The following is a 23204-nucleotide window of genomic DNA, read 5'->3' on the forward strand; positions in this document are numbered from 1 at the left end:
CAGCCACAAGATTGTTTTTTTAATTATTATTTTTGAGCAGAGTATTTACATGTCTGACTCTAAATAGGCTTTGGCATTTCTGCAAGGGGACCAAATGCGTGACCTCGCGGTCTTGAAGAGTGATGGGATCAGTCCAGCTGCCCTTGCCTTTCCTCTGGAGAAGCCTCTTTAGCAAGGCAGGCAGACCCCTGGGAATGGGCTCAGGAGGGACAGGCCCTTACAAACACAGTGTATTTTCTCCAAGGAACCAGGAAGGAAGAAAATAGCTATGGCAAAAAGGCTGAGGAACAAAGGAAGTGCCCGGGCAAGACCTGGTGAGGGGAAGCGAGGGTGAGCCCAGCCTGCAGAAGAGTTAACGTTCCCTTTGAAGAGAAATATTCAGTCTGTCAGGTAAAACAGAGAATCTAACCCGTGGGAGGACATAAGATGCTACCTTGAAGAATTTGACTATTACAGGATTAGCAGCTACGATCCCTCCCCTCTGAGGACACCAAATGCCAAAACCTGGCCTGAGGGTTTTAGGTGCTGAGGTTTGTCCAGGCGTGTCGGCAGGAACTCTACAACATACAGAAGAGAAATACTGTCCAAACCTGTATTATCTAAACATAGGTGCCTTTAAAATACTAAATATTTCTTTTAGAGGATAGGAAAATAGAGAAATACAAAGCCAAAATACACACATTTCTTTTAGGAGTAAAACGTGCCCCTCAAACACTTGAATTCTACTGTACAATGTATTTATACCATGTTTAAGAAACATTTGTCAAGCATATAAAAACCCCCAGAAGTTCACTGTCACACAGCTTAATTCCCTATATTCTGCCTACATGCACATATAGGGCCAGTTTGTTAGGGGGTGGAGGTGTGTAGCAAAGCACAATCTAGCGAGACATGACACCATAACGGTGAACAATAAAAGCAAGCGTAGCATATGTGCTGGACATTTGGTGAAAATAACCCAGCCACAGCTCCAACTTCGGTACATTTTCCTGTGTGGAAGTTGGTAATTCAGTTTCTGCTCTAATTCAGCTCAGCCAACAGTTAAATTGCTCACAACTTTCCCCTGATAATTATTTGGGAATTCTGAGATTCTAGGAAATCTATCTTTACTTTTCAGCCCTCTTCTTATAAAGCCCAACAAACTGAAATCTAGAGGTTCTCTTCTTCTCTTCATTTTATGGTTTTTTCTCCATCTAGCAGCTAGGATTCTCCCTGGCTATAAGATCTGAAATGGTAGCAATAATTATATTTTCTATTTTATTACTTGTAATTGCCCCTTTGATCAGAATCCTATGCCATTTAACCACATTTATATGGTCATCCTGCACATAGGTTCTAAATACAGAACGAATTATTTTCCAAGGGAAAACTACAGGAGCGGGGTTTCCCTTTACTGCACACACATGGAATCCCATACATTTGGCACCAATTTAGGTTATTATCATTTCATTTCTTCCTTTTTATATTTGTTTCACCGGAAAAGCAATATAAAGCTCCCCATTCACTGGGAGCTGCTCATTCCTTAGTACTGCCTTCCCTCATCAAGCCTGTAGCAGACCCACCCTGATTCAATCTCCTTTGCCAAAGGAGATACCAACAAACACGTGAAATATCCCACAGCTGGAAAGGCTGCACTGCGGGTCTCAAAGCTTTGTTGATCACACACTGCAAGCCTTACCCCAGTGTGAAGCCCAGGAAACTCTTCATGCACAGCTCTGTTGTCTGTCCCAAAGTTTGCAGAGACAGGGGGGTCTCCCCAGCTGGCAGACTGCCTCCAGGTCAGGCTCTCTCACACAGGACCAGAGTGGCTGCCCCATCTCCAACAGCTCTGGCCATGTCACCAAGCTGCTGGATCTCTCCTTGCTCATGGCTGCCCTTGCACACTGTTACCTGCACCAGGGAAGCACAAGGCCAGAAGATACTGTTCTCCCCCCCTGTAAAACACAGGACCAATGCCTGGGGCTATATGGCTGTTAATAGTGGTAAAACCCTAACGGACTTCAGAGAACTCAAATAGAGCTGCTTTTGATTTAGGCCACGCACCTGAAAGCAGAATTTTTTTCATTCATCTTCCTCAAAGTGATGGTCGCGGGAAACTACCTAAATAGCTCAGCTCAAGAATTAGCAGTTATCTGGAAAAAAGAACATGGTCTTTTGAAAGACTATCCTTAGATTAAGTGTTTCATTTGGAGGAAAAGCCAACGTGAAGTCTAATTCAAGACAGGCAGAAGCAGGCACATGTCACAGGGAAGAGCTGGTGACACACCAGGGCATTCCTACCTACACTGCTGTTCCCCATAGCTCCCAGTTGGTACAGGGATAACAGGAGCAAAGGAAGGGGTTGGACTGTGTGCCTTATCTCTAACAGCTCTGCTTGAGAACCTTCACTGTCCTGCCTGAAGCATGTTTGTTCTCTGTGTTTCCATCACATTGCTTTGTCCATTCAGCCAGATTAGAGAGACATTCACGTCCTCCAGCCACAGGAAAAAAATGCTGTTGAAAGCGGGTACAGGCAGCCAGAAGAACTAAAGGCTCACAGATTAAAGAAACCCCAACAGCTACCTGACTTTCACTACTAGACTTTTGTGTACACTCAGGACCAGCAGCAACAGGCAGATTCACCTGGACTTCCAAAACATCCCTCTTTTTCAGGATGCTCTCCAGGTGAGCCAGCTGCCTGCTGTTGGGAACAGCTCTAGGAGGCTCCTTCAAATGCTGGAAAAGCAAAGCATCTGTAGGTGCTTCCCAAGCTTCTCATCACAGATACCTATGCAACCATCTACAGCCATGATAAGATGTGTTTACAAATAAGAACAAACTGACAAGTGTGGGAACAGGAAATCTTCACACTTTGAAACTTGGAAGTCAACTCGGTTCAGTCAAACATGGAAAAGGCAGCAGCTCTGGCACTTGGGGTAATTTCAGTGATAGACAACTGTTCTCCTTAGCTACTGGTAAATACAATCACAAATTCCTAGAGCTTTTTCTCCAGATACTAATAGCAGACTCGATGCTGAAAAACACTACAGAGATAGAGATCAGAGGTCTATTTCTGTTTTTATGTCTCGACGCCCATGACTTTGATGGGGTAAGTAAATTAACGTATGATAAATTACTCTTTAATCTGTTGTAGTTATAGATTTAGAGACAGGTTCAGTGGCTTTGCTCTCAACCACAAATATTTCTGTAAAGAAACACTTGTTTTGCTGGAAAAGGGTAAGAACAAAGCAGTTTGTAAACAAAGCTGGAAAAAGAGAAATCCATCTCCCACAAAGCTCAAAACTCCTCGAAATAACTTTCTGCAGAGAGCTACCATTACCCAGGGTGAAAAACTTCTTTAAACCCAGCAATCCTGAATTACACAGAAATGATCAAACAGAGCTGCAGAGTACATCATCAGAACTGGTATAGCTTTTAATTTCCCACCTGATTGGGTTGAAAAGGTTCATATGTTGGAAAGTGTGGCAGAAGAAACTTACTGAAAATTGCAATCCAGGATCAGATTAAAGAGGGAGGATGATAAAGGTAAAATCTTCATAAATGAATTTCTTTATCCAGAATAAACTCAAAAGGTCCTGCGAGGGGAGGAAGGATATGTGTTTCATTAGGACAAAGAGAGTAGGAAAAACTATGCCTGAAACTTCTTTTGTGAAGAAGACACAGTTCTTATACATGATTTCTTTAAGGGAAAGGTATTGAAATAATTTTGGAAGAAATGTTTTTATCTCCCAAGAAGATTAACACTGAAGTTTTGCACAGCACACTGCAGCACTGTTGCATCCATAAAACACTAACAAGCACCAGAAGAGAGTCTCTTAGCCCAACTCTCAGTCCATCCTACTGGCATTGTCTGCCTGGGACAGAAATCCCTCCATGACATGAGAGAGATGCTCAGCATACCAATTCCAGCAGAATCTGAAGACATGACACATCCTTTGCAGCCAATGACATCCTACAGCAACACAAACATTAACTTCAGAGGGAAAACAAAGGGGTTGAGCCATAGGGGTACCACTAAAATAGACAAAATCATAAACTCTTTTCCATGAGCTTTAGGGACCAAATTTTTCCAGCATTATTCTGGAGAATTTCTGACATTATGGAGTATGCATCACCCTGTGCTGTGAGAAACCCTTTCTCTACCTGGGCCCTGGGTGGAGTCAGCTTGTACCCAGTTTTGTCAGCAACCTGAGTAGCTCTGGGCTGTGAGCACAAAGGGAACAGCTGCTGGGTATTGTCTCCCGGCTGCACTCGTGTATGAACCCATGTCTACAACAACAGCCTCAGAAAAGGCACTGGGGAGGCCTTTCCTTTTCAGGACACATTTTGCTTCAGAAGCAGACCCCAGGATTTGACACTGCACACTGATGTAGTCCACCCTGCAGATGTAGCTGGCAGATGTCACCTTCTTAGCTTTGGTGTTATGGGTGAAAAGTAAAGGCTCTGTGAAAGCCAAGAGCCACACCATGCTCCATGTTCACACACATCTTCGGCGGTTTTCTTCACACCAGCCATGAGTGGATGTGTACAAGGAGAACTGAAAACCTGCATGGCAGGGCACTTGGTGGTTGGAGCAGTGGGCTTGTCGGGAATGATTCTTGGGGTTTTGAACCAGAAACAGGGGGTTCAACAGGCAAGTCAGATCGCCATCAGGCAGCACTTCACCACAGCACACCCCCAGCCTGTGCTCATGCATGGCCAGGCTGCCATGGAAGGGCTGCTGGAAAACAGGACGGCATGTGAGAAACGCACAACTGAAACCAAGAGTAGGTGACAGCCATAAAAACTGAAATCTCATTAAATGCTAGCCTGGCAGTGAGCATGGACCCTCCCATCTGTTTGCTGTGTACCCTGAAGGGGTGGAGGCCAGGGTGACATGCATGCCTTGGAAATCAGCAGCTTTTACACTGTTCACCCAGGAAGTTATTAACTTGCATGTTTGTGGGCAACTGCACGAGCTATTTTTGGTCATGAGACCCTGTGTAAGGAAAGGATTGCGAGGTTTTAATAATGATCTTCAGTTAACTTGGTTACCCACACAACAATGGCTTTCTGAGAGGCCAACTGCTGCAAAAAACTTGAGACGGGCTTTACTTCCAGAGGTATTAAACTATGAAAATATCTAACCATAACAGTAAGAAGCTATAAAAAGAGCCCTGTTTATTTCACATGATTTCTTTGTACGCCACAATGTTATGAGAATACTTCAGCTCAATGACAACATGGTAAATTGGAAAAGATTAACTATTGAAGTCAGCACTTATGCACTTCAATTTTGTTTGGTGTTGGTGATTTTTATTCTCTCAAAACCCAAGTTTTCACTAATATCACCAGGCGCAACATTTTTTAAAATTTGAATCTGCAATTAACCTGATATTAAGGTCAACTGATCTAAGGGCCATGAAAGGAGAAACTGACAAATAAACAGAAAGAAAAAAACTAATGTAGATTTCAATTCTGCACTGCTGTACGTCACACAGGTAGATCTGGAGCCCACATACCCAATATGAGAAATAATCCGGTATCTCACATCTCTATTATATTGCAAATTGTATCCAATAACTTTTCTGCAACAGTGGAGCATCACAGAATACCCTACAGAGAAGGTCAAATGTTGTACTATAGAGCTCTGATAGTGTCTTAGTTCATTCCTGAGAAATACCATGGAGCCTTACTGAAACCCTTTCACCGTGAGGGTACACCAAGAGAAAAGGGAAAAAAAATAAAGATTGCATTTGTTTCTGGGAGGACCCGCATGGCTCCACGGAGAGGACACTTCCACCGTTGTTAATCCCAGCTTCTTAAAGCAACACTCAGTAAGATAATGAATCCTTTAAATGTTACATCTTGTGTCTTGCATTATTGTGGTGCAGCAACTCTCCACATCAAACAGTCATCAGCACTATTACAAAGTGGGCTTATAAGAGACTGGCTGAAAAGGCGCTGTGTGAAAAGAAGTGGAAAATTAAAGCTGAAGCAGTCGAAGAAAGGGCTTAATTTACTGGCATGTACAGTATGCAAATGAGATTACTCTCAGCTTAACTGCATCATTTATGTCCATAATAACGGCATCATCATTACAGGGCTCAAATTAAATTACACCATAATTAGCATATCAAAGTGATTGGTTAAAGTTTAAAACAAATACCCAATTTTGTTAATGAACAGCTGTAATTGTCATGTACACTTCAATGAAAACTCCCTAAACAAATATATGTTTTAGAACAGAGAAAGATTTTGAAGCAGACAGGTCTGTGGCGGAGGTAAATTGCCTAAAAAAGAATGACACAGACTATTCTATTAATGTTAATATATGCTCATCGTTTTCAGGTAATAAAACATTCTATCAAAACAAGCCTTCGCTTCATATTTTTCGCCTCTCAACTGCACTACCACACTAGCAAGTGTCAATGGGGAGAGGGGCTGGCCATGCCCAGCCTGCCCCACGCACAGGACATGCAGAGCCCTCACCTACACACCCAGGGAGGAGGAGGAGGAGGAGGAGGAAGACGATGAGGACGTCTCGCTAACTCTACCCTGTAGACCAGGGCTGGAGTAAGCTGATGACATGATAACACATCAGGCAGCCTACAATTCAATTTACTCTAATCTAATCACATCTACGCAGCAGTTCCAGAGGTGGAACTGCACCAGAGAAGTTTTTTGCTGTTCTCGTCTCATTAAAATAAATAGGGAGGTGGGACCGGAGGGTTTGTCACTGTCAGCCTGGCAGCCAGCAACACATTTCCAAAGATCCATCACTGCAAATGTACACAGCAAACACACAGTTAAAACACTCCTCAGGCAGAACGAGCTTTAACAGGGGAGCAGGTCTGCTCTGTGATATTTTAACAGTGCAGGTGAGCTCTACGATGCTTGGAGACCAGGCCAAAGGAGCCCGGTGTCACCTCACACACGGGGTAAAATAATCCCTCTACATCCCCAAAAATGTTTACAGTGGTATATATTTGCTTATGTATTACCTAATATTACAGGAAGCAACACAGGGAAGTATATTTTGTGCTAAAATTGGGAATGCACTTTCAAATATACTTAACAAGGAAATTGAATGTCTTATTAAATCCGTATTATCAAAACACTGTTCAAAAATTTAAAGAAAGTAGCTTTTCATTTTATTCATCGAGGAATCCATTAAAGCCTAAGCTCTGAAGTAGTATGTAAATTATGTGCCTTTCAAGGTAGAGCTAGGGCAAATTCACTCCATCAACTAATGATGAACCTCATTATGTGCAGGGAGTATTCATAATGAGGAAACAAGCCACCCGCCATTCCATGTTCTAACATAAATCCCTGTAAAATGTGAATATCTCCACGTCTAATTAAAGGCTACTAATTCCTATCATCCCCTACAAGGCCCAAAAAGCAAAAACTAGAAATGTGTTTAGAAAGACACCCTTTCATTTTACAAAACACATTTATTTGTGTTTACCATTAGTGAGTTGCAATGTCTTTTTTTAAAAGAAAAATCAACCCCAGTTTTACAGGATAAAAGTTTGTGGGTACAAATCTGACTTGGTCTCATATTTTAAAAAGAGTTTCTGATTAGCACAGGTCAGGCTGCACAGCTTAAGAGAAAAATAAATAAAAAGGCAGAGAAAAGAATTCTCCAGTAATATGTAAGAAATAATATTTTAGCGGGGGAGAAAAGAAAAAAAAAAGAAAATAACAGCTTTGCTATCCAGGTTTGCTCTGGAACTGAGACTTCCTTAAAAAAAAAAAATCTAGAGATCCCATAATAACTGGGGAAAGCAGGCAGCAGAGACAGGAAGACGGAGAGCCAATTAAGCAACCAAGTACACAACAGGTATTTAAAAGATTTTTTGAATGATACTCAATCTAGGAAGAAGCTGCTTCCCCCCCATAATCCCATAAGAATTAGGGATTGAAGACAACGCTGCTTAATGCAGGCTGGAAGAAAAGTGCTCTTCCACAGACTTACCTAGATTTGATATTTATACCTACAAGCGCAGCGTCCGCTCCTACGATCAAAACCACATTTCTTATTAAGTTACATAATACCCATCCTATGCATCGCCGTGGGTTCATCTGCTCCTGCACTGAATTATGGATTTGCTCTCTGTACTTCCCGGCATAGAAGTGGACAGGTTTGCCGACTCCCCTGAACGGAAGACGCATCACTGTTTCTTTTTCACTGCTCTGTATTAATATTTTCCTACGTGTTCAAAACAAACCGAGAAGCACAGCAAAACCTGAGAGCATTTCAGTTTGGAGGAGAAAAAAGCATCCAATGAAGCTGAGCGACATACAGGCTTAAAAAAGAATAAGAAAAAAGAAAAGTGATGGCATAAAGGGCTGGTTTAAGCAATGTGATAACTCCTTGCAGGGCAGGGAAGCACTTGAACAGTCGCAGAAAAGGCTGTGGTACCTTCAGATTATGTCAACCGAAAAGTTGAAATCCTCGTGTAAAAATACCCCGCACGTTTCATCCCTAGAAAAGCTTATTTAGAATTCATAGAAATTCATAGCCGCTAAGAGGAATATGTGCTCATAAAATCACAAACGCAAAAAAAAAGGGAGAAAAAAAATATTTAAAAGAATAAAATAGAGCACACAGATTAAAGTATTTCAGCAACGCAAATTTTCTAGAAATAGCTGGGCATTTTACAGGGGGAGGGAAGGGCGGTGGGGGGGAATCCGGCTTCTTTAAGTTGCATAAAAATAAAACTACGCCGCGCCGCGCTGCTCCCCTGCCCGCCCCGCGCTGTGCCGGTGGGGTGGCGGTGCCGGGCTTCTTTTTTTTTTTTTTTTGAGCCTGGTTTTTTTTTTTTTTTTTTTTTTTTTTTTTTCCCCTCTCCCTTCTCCTTTTAGGTCAACCAGTCATGCACTGGGAAGACAACCCTCCAAAAATAACTTGTCCCTCCCCCGGAGCGCGGAGTTGAACAACCTACCTTTGTTCTGGCGCTGCAGATAAGAAGCGGCTCCGCGGCGGGAGCCGCGGCCGCGGCGCGGGGCGGCCCGGGGGGCTCGGCCGGCGGCACCACCTGGCAGCGCTGCGCGGCCGCGGAGCGCGCCCGCCGCGCCCCGTCCGGCCCCGGCCGCGGGGGGATCCGCGGGAGCCGCCCCCCAGCCCCGCCGGGCACCGCGCAGGTTACACACGGCGGGGGCCGGGTGCCGGGAAAGGAAGAGTTCGGCAGGATTTATTTGACACTTATTTTCCGGGCAGCCCTTTTGTGGAGTTGCGCCGTTTGTTTCTTATTGTCTGAGCAGCAGTTGGAAGCGTCTCCCCGAGGGGGCCCCTCAGCCCGGCTCGGCCGCTTTGACAGGGAGGTAACCATATTAGGATGTGTATGGCAAAGTAAACAATAACAGAGTTGCAATGAAATGGAATTTTTTTTTTTCTTCCCCCCCTCTAATGGTGCTGGTGTCAGTCCTGTTTTTAGCCTTTTCCCACCAGTTTTGTTTTCTGGCTTAAACAGCCCATCTCTTAAAAATTAAAAATATATATATTTTAAAAAAATAAAAAGAATGGAGAGGCAAAGGGGGTGAAGGGGAGAGGCAAGTGGTACCACCTTCCCAATTGCTCACCGTGAGGCTGCTGGAAATGCTTTGGGTCGCAGTGGGGAAAGGGGGGGAGCACTTTTAATATCCAAATAAAGACATGTCAGTTTCATAACTGAGGAAAGAAATACAATAACGCTTGCATGCATTGCCGAGACCCACAGCAGGAAAAGGGGGTTAGTGGGGACGGGAAGGACAGACACTAAAATTGCAATTTTGAAAGCAGGGGTCAAGCAGAGTAGAAAAGTCCAGTCATGTTTTGCACAATCACAGCGAACTGGTGGGATGAGCTAAGTTGTGCAAAGCCTTGCAAGTCTGCTGGCTTTAAAGCTTTGAAATTGCTGTTTTTACAGGATAAAGCACTTTAAGCAAATTGTAAAATGCAGGTGTCAAGTTAGTCAGTTTAATCAGAAACAGAGCTCAGAGCAGCCGCCATGCAAAGGGTCCCCTACCAGCAGTCGAGAGAAAAGTTCTGCAGCAAGAAAACACGGAAAGTCAAACAATATTATTTCAATGCCTGAATTCCACATCCTAAGCAAATCACCAAGAACAACAAGTGTAGCATCTCCTCGCACTAAGGGATGAGGCAGCCACTGGCGAGCGCTGCCTGCCGAGGCTCAGCACTACAGCCAGCCTTGGAGCGGATCACAGCTAGAGGATGAAACAAGTTTACACGTCTGGGTGACTGCGGGTGGGGCAGCTCTCTGGTACAACAGTCCAACACGAGCTGTTGAGCTGTTCACATCACCAGCCAGCATCCTCCATCGAGCAACAGCCGGCAACGTGGAGCGCGCCTCTGGGCAGGGCTGACAGGAGAGCGCGGATGCTCTGCCCGTACCAGGCACCGGCGTGATAACACACAGCACGAGGAGGGGTAGAAGGTAGATAGGCAAACAAAGTTGCTATGAGATCACGCACTTAATTTAGAACAAAGGCAACGTTTCTCTGACAAATAGGATGCACACTTACCCTGCCAAGTTCGCTTGTATTCGGCTAATCCGCAGCAATCAGAACATCAGTGTTGACATCTAATGGTACCTACAAGCATCTCTCTGCCTTTCCACATGGCGTAACCCTGCTCCGTTAGCACGCTTTAAATTTTTCAACCATCTTGTTTAACCTAAACATCTATGAAACTACACAGTGCGTTACTCATCTGTGCTGCGTGTGCAACCCCCCCAACAAAAATAAAAAGTTAATACGCTGATACCAAAATCAATAAATCACACGACCAAGTAGCAGTTCAAAAGTTCAAAGACATGATGGCCAGTTCACTACGTCGCAGCACTCAACCAATAATAACTTGACTCCATCACTCCTCATAGTATAGACAATTTCATGGCATCATTTTCATTAGCCTGTCTCACTGAAAATTGCCAGCTATTTATGTATACGCTAAAATAAATTAGCCATTTCATCGAGCACCGTGATTCTTATAAAATACATTAACACAATACTCAATTTTCCAGTTGGAGTAAATAAATAAATCAATAAATTCAATACAGAGTAATTTTTATTTTTTTCTATTGTGGAGCTTCAGCTCTCAGCATAAGTGTTTTTATTGGGTTTATTTGTTTCAATAAAAATTGAAATGGGCCAGTGATCTTAGCAGTAAGATCTGGAGGAAAAAAAACAACCCAGCCCTATCTAATATTATGAAAGTATGCTGTGCAGTTCAGCCAACTGGTAATACATAATTTTTGGTCAAAAATAATTTTCATTACAGTTATTAAACTGCCTCTTAATTTTGAAAGGTTCTTCTCTCGCCTCATGCATTCTCCAGCCCAGCAAGAAGCCCCTGGGCCCCCTTGGAGCAGGTTCTGATCCTGCACAACCCATCCTGCTGGGCTGGGGGCAACCCCATGCCATGTTGGAGCTTCCATGGGGAAAACTGGGATGTGAAAGTTACCAGCACTCATGTTCACTATTTTTAAGCACTCACAGAGTATAAGATTCAACATGACCTTTCATATCAAGGATAAGGCAGGACAGAAGGAGGATGAGGAAATGTGGGAGAGGAGTTCATGGACACCCCAAGAACGTGATCCTTTAAGGGGGTTTTGTGTCTGGCCCTTTAGGGCTGTGTTGCCCTATAAGCCATGGCCAGCAGATCACAGGCTGTTGGGTGGTGACATCCTACAGTGCAACTGAGGGCATCCTTGGGGACCTCATTTGTGCCTTACAACGTCTCATGCTCTAGAGAGATGCACCCAAGGAGTCCATTCCCTGTCTTGGGTCAAACAGACATCACATCAGGGGCTGGCAATGGGATGATTCAGAGTTTGGCCCTGCAAAGCACTCACACATAGACAGGAACCTGGACTGCCTTGGACCTCCTGCTACTGCAACCTCAGAGCAAAGGAGGAGACCCACCAAGCCCCCCAGCAATCTCCTCATCCTTTAAAACAGCACTTCTCTACAAGTCTAACATTTCCACTGCAAACTGCAGGCTCCAGCTGCTCTGCAGTGAGGACAAGAACCTGTGAGGACAAAACCAAATAAAATATACCCCTTGTGACATGAATTCAGTCTTAGCAGTGAAAAGACCAAATGCATTAACCAACACACACCGTCTAAGCCCATAATGGTTCAACATAATTCCTTTAGAAAGGCTGATGTGAATAGCACACTTTGCAAACTGCTTGGTGCTAACAGGAGGGTACTTTTTGCTCATATTCACTCTTTAACCTAATCAGAAGAAAAGTAAATATCAGGTCCAATTTTAATGACTGACTATAAATAAAAGCTTTTATGCAAAATGCACGGTTTGCAAAGATAATGATTTTAAGGATGATGTCACTGGTGACCTACTGAACTACATGGCACATGTCAGACAGACGTCTGTTTCTTAAATTGCAGTAATAAATTAGTAGCCACAGAATCTGTTATGTTAAGAAGACGTGAAGCTTTTCTATTCAGATAAAAGTTTAACAATTGTTTCAATTTAGGTTCATGAGTTAAGGTTACTATTGATGGAGGGACCAGTGCAGGCCCAGCTTCATCTGCCTCCTCTTCCTCCAACCCCTGTGCAGTATTACTTCACCCCAACAGGATCGAAGACTAACACACGCTGAACACTTTCCTCTAACTTTACACTGATTAAACTATAAGTATTTTGAAGTATGATACTTGCACAGGTGTCGCCACTAACACCACCCAACATCCCACATCCCATCCAATTACCTTGTTTTCAGTGAATTTGTCAAATTTTAGCCATTTTGTACTGAAGTCTGCCCTTGCTGAGCATTCTGCCACAGTCCAAATTCTGGCAAAAAAAGAAAGAATCCAAAACTCCTGGGGGTACTCCTGAAAACAAGGAACATCACTGATCTACCACAGTGAGCAACCCCAATCACCACTTCTCTGAGAAGTCACCAAGCTCCCACATGCTGGGGCACAGACATGAGAACAGGCAGGTACAAGACTTTGTGGGAGGCAGGTGGATGGCACCATTCCCCACCTACTGCCTCGTCCTCTTCCTCTGTGCCCCCCAGCAGAGGGACAGGCAGGGGTACAGGAAGCCACCTGATTTGAATAGAGAGGAGACACGGCCAGCTCGGAAGCAGGAAAATGAGCAGACAGGGACAAGAAAGCCAGAGAAATGAACCATGACTGCCTGAGCACGTCACTCATCTCATACCAGGGGTTGCTTACATTTTTTGGCCATTACAGGGAGCTACAGAGTTTAGTTCAGTTTGGAGCACCTTTGGAGACCTGTAGCTTGGCCAATCTGAGATCAGGATGTGCAAGTATATCCAAAGCAAAATCCTGGACTTCAGTGTGACCTCCTTCCCCATTTCCACATTTTAGCCTTAAAACATGGAAAATCCTAAGGCTAACTGGTGTTTTGTGTTCTCACTCAGCCAAGCAACATCTATTTCACTAATCCTTTTCTGAGAAAGAGCTGCCAAGACCTTCGTGGAAAGTTCTGGACATAGAAAACTTCAGTCCAACTGGATTGGCTTTTAATCATACTGTGAATACAGGGCTTTTCAATGGGAAGTGGGTCTCTGCTCTGGAAGTGTTTTTCTTTTTAATAGAAAAAACATAAGCCACTTCTTTGTGTGAGTAAAAAAGTAGAAATTAATTTTTTCCCTAATGCTATTTTGCTGGTTACCCATGAAACATCAACTTGGTCTTTTCACCTATCATCCCATGCCCAGCACTGGTAAAAAAAGCTTTATGAAAAAATAAAGGGCAACACAACTATGTAATGAGCCCCATACAGGAAGGAGTAATTCATTGCAAGGCTTCCCAAAGGCACTTTGCCTTTTTCTCCTTTCAAACCCAAAAAATCAACTGCCCTGTTGGGAAGGGAAGGGAAGGGAAGGGAAGGGAAGGGAAGGGAAGGGAAGGGAAGGGAAGGGAAGGGAAGGGCCTGTACACTGCCAGGCTGTGTGGAGACTCTCTACTCCAATGCTCACAAAGATTTCTCACTGGGTAGAGCTCCAGAGGAGCCTGGGCTTATGATAAGCAACGGCATACTTAACAGTTACATGTTACCGTTCATGATAATGCAATATTTCATTTGGGTGATTTAGAAGTCCCTCTTGACCAACTTACAGTGAGACACCAAACGCTTCATCAATCACAACCATTTTTATTCACAATCCAGAGCAAAAACTACAGGGAGAGTTGAATTTTCAGCAACTCATTGGGGAGGGGATTGCTACTAGCTCTGAAAATCCTCCTATCTCACCAATTTTTATGTTAGATTCAAATATATTTTCTTTCTAAGCAGCATTCCATTTTCCTGCCTCTCTCTGCCGCGTTTCTTATCGTGGCAGGGTGAAAGAGTATCCAATTTAATATCTGTTTTGCAGGACAGGAGATTTTTTCATATCTTATGCACTAAGGAAAGCTGCAGGGGATGGCTTAGCAGGCTGAGCATCACGTTTTAAATACCTAGACTCCCTGGAACCACAGATCCCATCAGGTTGACTGAGCTCTTCATGTTTCTGGGGTAGATAAATTAAGTGTCACACTGTTTACTTTGTCGGGGTCTGTTGGATGAGGCCTCTGCAGTAAAGGTCCTGTCTGTTCTGCATGGAGCTGAAGGTTAAAGTCTCATGGTTAAGACACAGCACCAGGTGCCACCTTGATCTCACTAACTCTAATGACAATTCTGCTATTTCTGTAAAGAAAGACAATCCAGGGATCTGCTCCAAAATTTACTGGATGACTGAAAATTATTCAACGGCTTATCGGCCTCGGTTTTGGTGACTGTTAAATGAAAAAAATACATCTACACCTCCCAGATGTTTAATTCATAAGTTATACAAAACTGTCAGATCTATGGGTGACAGAAGAGAGATATTCATCATTTTTACAGCCTGATTTCTGTGGCTGGAGGTAACCCTATGTTTCTGCAAAGTCATACCCTCTTCCCACTCCTCTGCACCACACGATAGCAATGGCTGAGCCCATTGACATTAATGGCTCACAACAGAAGCTTTTTAGAAAGAAATCACTGGAGAGGAGGAGTACAAAATAATCAGGAAAGACAAAACAATAAGAATCACAAAAGTGAGACCTTTCATGGCCAGTTGTGTACAGACACACATCCATCCTCACAAACACAAAAACATCAAACCCAGACACTTAAGAGAGGTCCCTCTATCTCCAAAAGGTCTGATTCATGGAGAACAGACTCAGTGTAGAAGAAAACAGGATGCTTTGAGAAGGGCAGCTGTAAATATGCAGTTGGAACCTATTCCTGGCCTTACTCTTAGCTTTGCAGCTGCCGTTATTTTACTGGACACAGAAGATTCTGGGAAAGGTGGGTGAAGGGAAATAAAACGTAATGATAAAAAAAAATACGGTGCTTCAAAATAATTTCCCTTCTAAGTAGAAATTACGCAGAAAAAAATATTTCCTTTTTGTTAGGAAAAGGACTGTCTTTGATTTGTTTCCACAACAGCTGACAGTACACATTCCCTGCTTAGGGTACCAGAAATAATCGTTATCACTCTTAGAATGTGTGTCACGGTGACGTACCAGAGGTTAAATGTAGCTGTTGGCTTTACTGGCTGCAATTCCTTCTCAGGTGGCTTAGCACAACTCCCACATTTTTCTTCTCAAACTACCCAAAAACCTGCTGGAGCTCCAGCCTACAGACATTACTAGGATTAAGTAAAAGAGGTAGGAAGGACTCTTTCAGCTCTATTTACACATAGCAACATTCAAACTGGTTTTTAATAGAGTTGGGCTACTAGAGGACATGATATCAAACTGATTTTTGAAAACATCTCATATTGAATCTAAGACATCCAAAGGTACTGTTTGTATTGCAGAGGGGAAAACTCCACCAAGGAAAGGTACCAGACAAATAACACTGGGTAAGGCCTGTTTTCACTGCTGTGTTTGGTATTTGTTTTTAGAGGCAGGACAGACGTCCTTAGAAATGGTGATCAAGATATTCCCTGTCAAACCTAAGCAAACCAAACCAAACCAAATTCAACCCAACCAGCAGAATCTGCTACAAAGAACAAGGACTTTGCCCCAAATCCACCTATTGTTCCTTGAATCTCAGTGTCCATAAGTTTTCACTGCCTCAGTTAAGGATGTGCAGGTCTGCCCTACATACTCCAGCTCTAGCAGGGGACAGAGCTAAAGGAGAAAAAATAAGGAAGGTCAGGAGGTGGCTGTGCAGTAAAACTAAGCCAATTAGCACAGTTTTCCTCAAAAACTGCTTTGAAATAATTATTACAGCACCTCGTTAGCTTGCACTTTCACAAGAACATAAACTCCTGACTAAAGTTGTGTCCCCAACAAACGCCTTGTAGGTGGTTGGCTGGCAGGTGTGTCTCCAGACTCACAGAGAATCATAAAATCCTTAATGAAAAGGGGTGGGAGTAAGAAGGTGGAGGTGCACTTCTGTCCCACATGCTCGCCTCTTGGCCCCAGGGACACAGGGCTGGAGCTCAGCCCTTCCATCTTCCTTGGCTCAGTCTAACAAGATTCCCTCCATATTCCCCTCTGCCCTCGTAGTGCTCTTCTCTGAGCAGAGCACAAGTGGCCCAAAGAGGTGCCAGCTGCCCGAGGCACCAGCAGCTCTTTTCTCAAACAGGCAAATCCTTCATGTCCAGCTCATCCCCGAATGCACTGAACCACGTCCAGAGACTCTGGCCATAGGTCCCAGCTCAGGGAGTGAAGCAGAAGAGACAATCATTGGCCTTGACTGCAAGCTCCTGTTCCAGTGCTTCGAGTCACTAGTGGTCAGCAAGGAGATTTTTGGTGTGCTCAAATGGAAAAAGCTGGAATGAAAAGGGCTGTGCCTCCTGCTATCCCTGGGGTGACCAGGGCGCTCTCCCCGGCTCTGAGCTCCCAACAGGGCTCTTTGATGGCTGGTCACACCCGCTACTTCAAATCAACAAGCAAACCAAAGTGGGAAATGGAAAAGACAAGGTGAATTGTAGATGAAAGTGAAATATCCCTCCTCTCTATCAGCTCTGAGGGGTAAAGGGTGAAACAGGATGAAACTGGTTTTGGTTAAAGCTGTAAAAGAATCACAGGGAGAGAGCACTTACAGAGAAATGTATTTTCATGTAAACTTTTATGCGCCCATACCTTGTAGCTGGACATCAGGGAGGATGTTAATAAACATCATCAGGGGGAGAAAAACACAGTAAAAAAAGAAAATCAGACCACAAACCCATCTTTTCCAAGATGTTCAAAATAGCTTTGCAGCTATATACTGCGGGGAGCCGAACACACTCAGATACAAGTTTGCATCTTAAACGTAAGCGCACATACATACAAACAAGGTTTTGCAGATATTTGTTAGCAGTACTACAAGATTTTCCAGGGCTGGTGCTGCAGCTTATGTTACCGTGCTTTTATATAGCTGCAGATCAGCCCCCTAAGAAGCAGCCTTGGAGAGAAGCTGAAATAGTGACAGTTTGTGTTGCTGGGGATATTTCTGAGACGCAGTTGCTGTTTACTGTGTTTCTATTTCCAATCAAGCTGCAAAGTCCACCCATAAAACATGAGGAGGCATTTCTCTGGGTGTGGGACAGAGCAACACGCACACAAGGAGGACCAGCTCTTCAGCTGCTCCACCAAAATACTCTTAGCCCTACCTGCAGCAGAGCATTTGGCCCATGAAGAAGAAAACTATAGCCAAAGTCCCCAGCTACAGAGCTTCTCTCAGTATATATTTATGCACAAAGCTCAAATAATTTAATACCACGCCTCACTAATCATGTGAATGCACAATTCTTGCAGGGGCAAATGGTTCTTTTATCTCGTGCACCTCTTGCTCTTGGCTGGAAAAGGTGCCTCAGAATGTTACTGGCACTTTTAAAGGCGACACCTACCTATCTGTGGCACACAGAGTCCAGTGTGATTCATTGCAGGCTCCCCAGAACAGATCAACACCCCCACAAGGAGGCAAAAGCTAGTTCTAATGATGGTAAATCACAGCACATGGCCAATTGGACAACTTCCTTCCACTTCAGAGGGGAAATTAGGTGATACACTCCAGAGTACATTCTCTTTGGTACACTCCCGTTACCGTTATTGCTAATGGTTGTACAAAGTGTGAGAAAAGTGCTACAAACGCCTAAAACAAAGGAAGATCGGTCAAGAATATGCAAAAGCATATGCAAAGGGATCTAAAGAGTATTTCAACATAACACAGTTTTCTTCCTTATTCCCTTCTTTACTTAAAAGCAAGAGGCGTGCAGGATTGCAAAAACATACAATGTGCCAACAAATGTACAAACTACATGAAAAATAGCGAAATGGAGACCCAAAAACTGAGGCCAGTACAAGTTCATAATATGAACTGGAGATCAGAAAACTGGCTCCTAAAGTAAGAAAAAAAGAACACCAATTCACTTTTTTTCCTAAGAAAACCATTTCCTACCAACTTTGAAAACAAGAATGCCTACAGTGATCTGGGCTCTCTGTGATGGTTTTGGCTTGGCTCCCTTGCCCCTCCTCAGCTGCGTGGCCAAATGTGAGTCTAACCATGAGGTTCAGAGAGTTGTGTTCTTCTTAACCTTCCACTTCATGCTTCCAAGTTTAGACTGCAGTACAACGCCCTTTCAGAAATTTCCCTTATTCTTCATTACTTCTAAGGTGAGAGTTTACATTTCAGCCCATATCTGCAATCCCAGACTACTGCAGAAGCACAACACTGAGTTACTGGAGTTTAGCCTTTGTCTACTTTTCCTGGGATTTTTAACTTGTATTTTAGAACCATTACAAGAGCAGCTCAGTGGCTCTGAGAGTGCCATAAGCTCTTGCCTGAATTTTGATGCCTTGACACAAAATTAAATACAGAGGTGATCTCTTGGATGCGAGATTTGCAACAGCAACTTGCAACCGTCCGTTGTGGTGGGGCAGCATCATGACTAATTATTACCTTCATTAAACAGCCAGTGACAAGTCCATGCTGTCACCACATCCCACCAACGCTCATGAGTATGAAGAGAAATGGGGTGAGAACTGAAAGCGCCCTGACTGCTCCTGAAAAACTGTTCTCCTTCCAACCAGCTGCTCTTCCAAGCCACAGGACGCTTTCCAGCGTGGTTATGAGCTCCACCTCAGTCTGGGCTGGTCAAGATGAATCTTGCCTTTGAGCAAGCAAGAAAAATTCACAAGGGAGAAAATCAGATTTGGAAACTAAACGTTTTGTAATCTCCTGCCATGCAATTTGGCTTGCAGGCAAACTTCCAACCCTTTCAATAGCAAAAACCCAGACAAATACACTGTCTTCTACCATCTCCTGGAATATTAAGGCCAGAGTGTGATGTGATACCACACACACTTAAAAAGCTGTACGAGCAGAAGGGAGTGATGCACCCATGCACAGTGGTAGAGGAGACAGCAAACACAGCACACAGAATCAAACAGAGCCAAAAGAACCACTTCTGTTACGCAAATTTTATCTTCTCAGGCTCCCTTGCCAAACTGGACGTGTCTTTCCTGGCACAAGGAGCACCTCAGTGGTCTGTGGTACTGCTGCTGCTGAGGTGACTCTCTGCATCAGGAGAACCTGGAGCGTCCAACCTTTGGCCAAAGAAGGGCACGAGACAAGGGAAAAAGAAACAGCAAAGCCAAGCAGCAGTGCTGAGCATATTGACCAGCTCTGGGTATGACTGGGTTATTGCACTGCTCTTATCAGCACACACGAGTTCAAGGTCAGCCTTGATGCACTCGCTGAAAACTGACACTGCCTGTGTCCTGCAGTCAGCATGGCTTCGAACCAAGGCTTCCAATTATTAGCAGTTGTTTTGTTTATTATTGTGGGGCCTCAGGACAAACAAAAAAGGAGCCCCATTGTGCTCAGCATCGTACAGAAATGCTTAATTAGCCTCTTCATAGGTTGCTCCCTTCGGCTTCTTTTAAACAAGATATTTTCAAATATAAATAAATTCAAATTTCAGAATTCCAAAAATCAGTTCCCTGGAATTTGCATCTGTAAACAATTAACATGAATTTGCCTTCTCAAATTTCAGCTGTGCACCAAACACTTCACTCTTTTACTTTAAGAAAAAATGATATTCTAAAATATTGGTCCTTGGCATGTAAATAGACTTTTGTTGCTCAGTTAAAGCCTGGATTTAAGCTCAAATTTTCTCTGAACTATGAGAAAGTTGCAAAATCTTTGGTCTTCTGTTGTTTCTTTCCTCAAACTACAGTATTTATGTATCAACAACATAAATGACAAATGTACAGGAATATTCACAAATTGGAAAAACAAATTAAAGAGCTGAGTTTTTACTCAGTAAAAACTGATCAGTGAAATGTGATGCCATGCTGCAATCTTGTGAGTTCAGCAGAATAATGAAACCAGCTCATAGATAGATGAGTTCCAACACCGTCACAGAAGTAAATGCAGGAAAACATGAATGAAATTTGTGAAGAAAAAGTAAAACCTCAGACATTGCCCTTTCCCTGGAGGTATCTGGTCATGCACTTTCTTAGAGATGCCAAGGTAGCTGTGCCAATGCTCCAGTCTGCCACACCAGCACTTGACAGTGCTCTTAAAACTTGAATTCAAAAGGGGAAAGAAGAAAGGGAGGCAAGAGGAAGGCAGCTCATCCTCCCAAGAGCCATTCACCCACAGTATCCAATCACCCCAACTTGTCAGCAGATAGATCCTGAGGATCAGACCATGACTTGAAAGCATTTTATGACCATTTTCAAATGCAAATACTTTCTGCTGAGTCTCCACCTCACTCAGATTTGTACCAATAATTTAGAGGTCACCAGCTATTACATCTTATTATCTAACCCTTCAGACTCTGCTTTCTTTCTTTTTGCTCTTACTGCTCACTGATGTTTCCATTCACCTTTGAAGATGCCTGTTAAATTTAGCTGGGTTTTCAGACCACACTGTGGATTACATTTCCCACAAGCTTATTCCAGCAATTTCTTGGCAATAAATGATATTTGGATACCCCACAGAAACCCCACATCAAATATTGATTACTGTTATTTCCATTACCAGAGGCTAAACCAGTTAGGTCCTAAGGGCCAATTAAAGAGCTTGCTTCCAAGTTCTGGTCCTTTAGAGGAAGGATGTAACTATTCTCCATAACAAGGAAGATGCTGACACAAAAGCAAATAATGGCCCTAAAAATGGTTCATTCTCTGGCATGGTTAAATAAAGAAAATATAGTAAACTACTTTGCATGCAAAGGATAAAATCAATATCATTTCCATTCAGGCAATAAAAATTATAGCATATTGCTTTAGATACATAGATACTCTTCATTTAAGGTGGAGTTTCCACAATTCCCTGCTGAATACCCAGCTCTGCAGCATGCACCTCTCTATTGCACTCAGCAATCTCTGCTTGACATTAGTACTAAACAATATTCATTAAGAGCATAACACTAAAGTGCAACATGTAAGTAAATCAAACTCTCAATGCTCTATTTTACAAATTTCATGGGCCACTGGGGATAATTAAAAGGGTAATTATACAAAGTTGGTGCAGTTTTGAGACTCAAATGACATTTTCTGCTTTAAAGCACTTGATAATCTGGTATTTTTCTACTAAGACAGTCTTTTTGTACTTCGATGGTCAAACAGCATAAACAAATAAGAATTGTTTTTAAGCTATTTCAATTCTTTTTTTCTCTCCCTACACTATTTTTCTTGATCAATACCACTCACTAGTTATTCCTAAAAGCCCCATATTGTTAAGAAAAGTGAGACCTTTGGAAAAAAAAAAAATCCCTGATCACCATAAAATGCCACTGAGTCTCAAGCCTGGTTTAAACCATAGCTCTGAACAAAAATGGCATTGCTTTGGGTGTTTACAGCACTGGAGCGCTCCTTGGTTTGTCACTGTGTTTAACCACTGCTCTAAAGCCAGCAAAGTACATTACTGGTAGTAACAGCTCATGAAAAATACAGCGAAGAAACTGCTAGTGGCAGAAGCATTTAACTTTCTTGTTAGCAGCCTCCCCCATGTGGCACTTTAGCACCAGCAAGTTGTTTATTATGTTCTGTGCCAGGCAAAACTGATTAAATGGGGCTCTTAAGAATCAAAGCGTTATAAATTCATGGAAATACAGCAAGCAATAAATTCCATGGAATTAAAAGCTTACTAGTGCTATTAGCATTTCAGGGTGTTTGCATTGTTAATAGTGATGTGCAAAAATGATGTTCCTATAAGACAAGGCAAACCAACAGAACATATGCTTTAGCTGCTACATTTTTATACCATGTCATCATCAATGGCAATTATTTTTTCCCAAAAAAACTAAAAAGCTCATTAATGTTTTGAGGAAAAACTGAATCAAGGGTCTGCAGACCAAGGATTTACATCCCTAAAGAGAGGTATTATGTAGGAAACAACGTTGTTGTGACTCTGTGGAAGAGCAGGAGATGGATTTCCTGGAACAGAGCTGGGGAGGAGGGAGAAGGGGTGAGGCAGGGTGACTTTGGTGACACCACAGGGACATGGCACAACACAACTTGCTAACAATTTAATAAGTAATCTCGATGCATAGTAATTCATAATACCAAAAAGAAGGGGCAATGTAGTCTGACCTGGTGGTCAGTAAATCTGTCAGCAGCTCTCCAAAGAGACATCTTTACTCCGGGTCACTCGATCATCATTCCATGGGAATGACTCTGCTGGCAGGTGACTAACTTCTCCATCATTCCTGCAGAGCTCCATGTGACACACCAGCCCAGGCTGGGATGAGGCCTTCCCTTATGCCCATCTGTTTGCAGGTAGCTGATAACTCTGTAAATGGAATTTCTTTCAAGCGGAAACTTGGTAAAGAAACCATGTCAGGTGTGTGGCTGAGCCAGAGAGGAATGGGACACCTTTCCAAAACGGCAAAAAAATAGGCTTTGTAGGGTTTGTTTGATTTGTTGTTGGGTTTTTGGGGAGTCTTTTTGCTTTGGGTTTGTTGTTTTCTTTTTTAAAAGGAACAATTTTTACCTTTCTGAGTTGCCTGAGCACACAGCAGCCAGATAATCCAACCTGCAATGTCCCTCTGGAGGGCAAGGGGAAAATCTGGCTCTCGTTGCAGACAGGAAAATCAAATCACCGCCTTGTTGCCACAGTTAAGGTCTGACATAGGATAAAGAGCATATTCTGGATGGTACATCATGCACAGCTGGCAACATGCAAAGTCAAAAAAAAAAAAACCCAAGAAAGCTTTGTCCAGAACAAACAGTCCCCATGCCAT

Source organism: Ammospiza caudacuta, chromosome 12 (genome assembly GCF_027887145.1).
Source record: "Ammospiza caudacuta isolate bAmmCau1 chromosome 12, bAmmCau1.pri, whole genome shotgun sequence".
Taxonomy (NCBI): Eukaryota; Metazoa; Chordata; class Aves; order Passeriformes; family Passerellidae; genus Ammospiza; species Ammospiza caudacuta.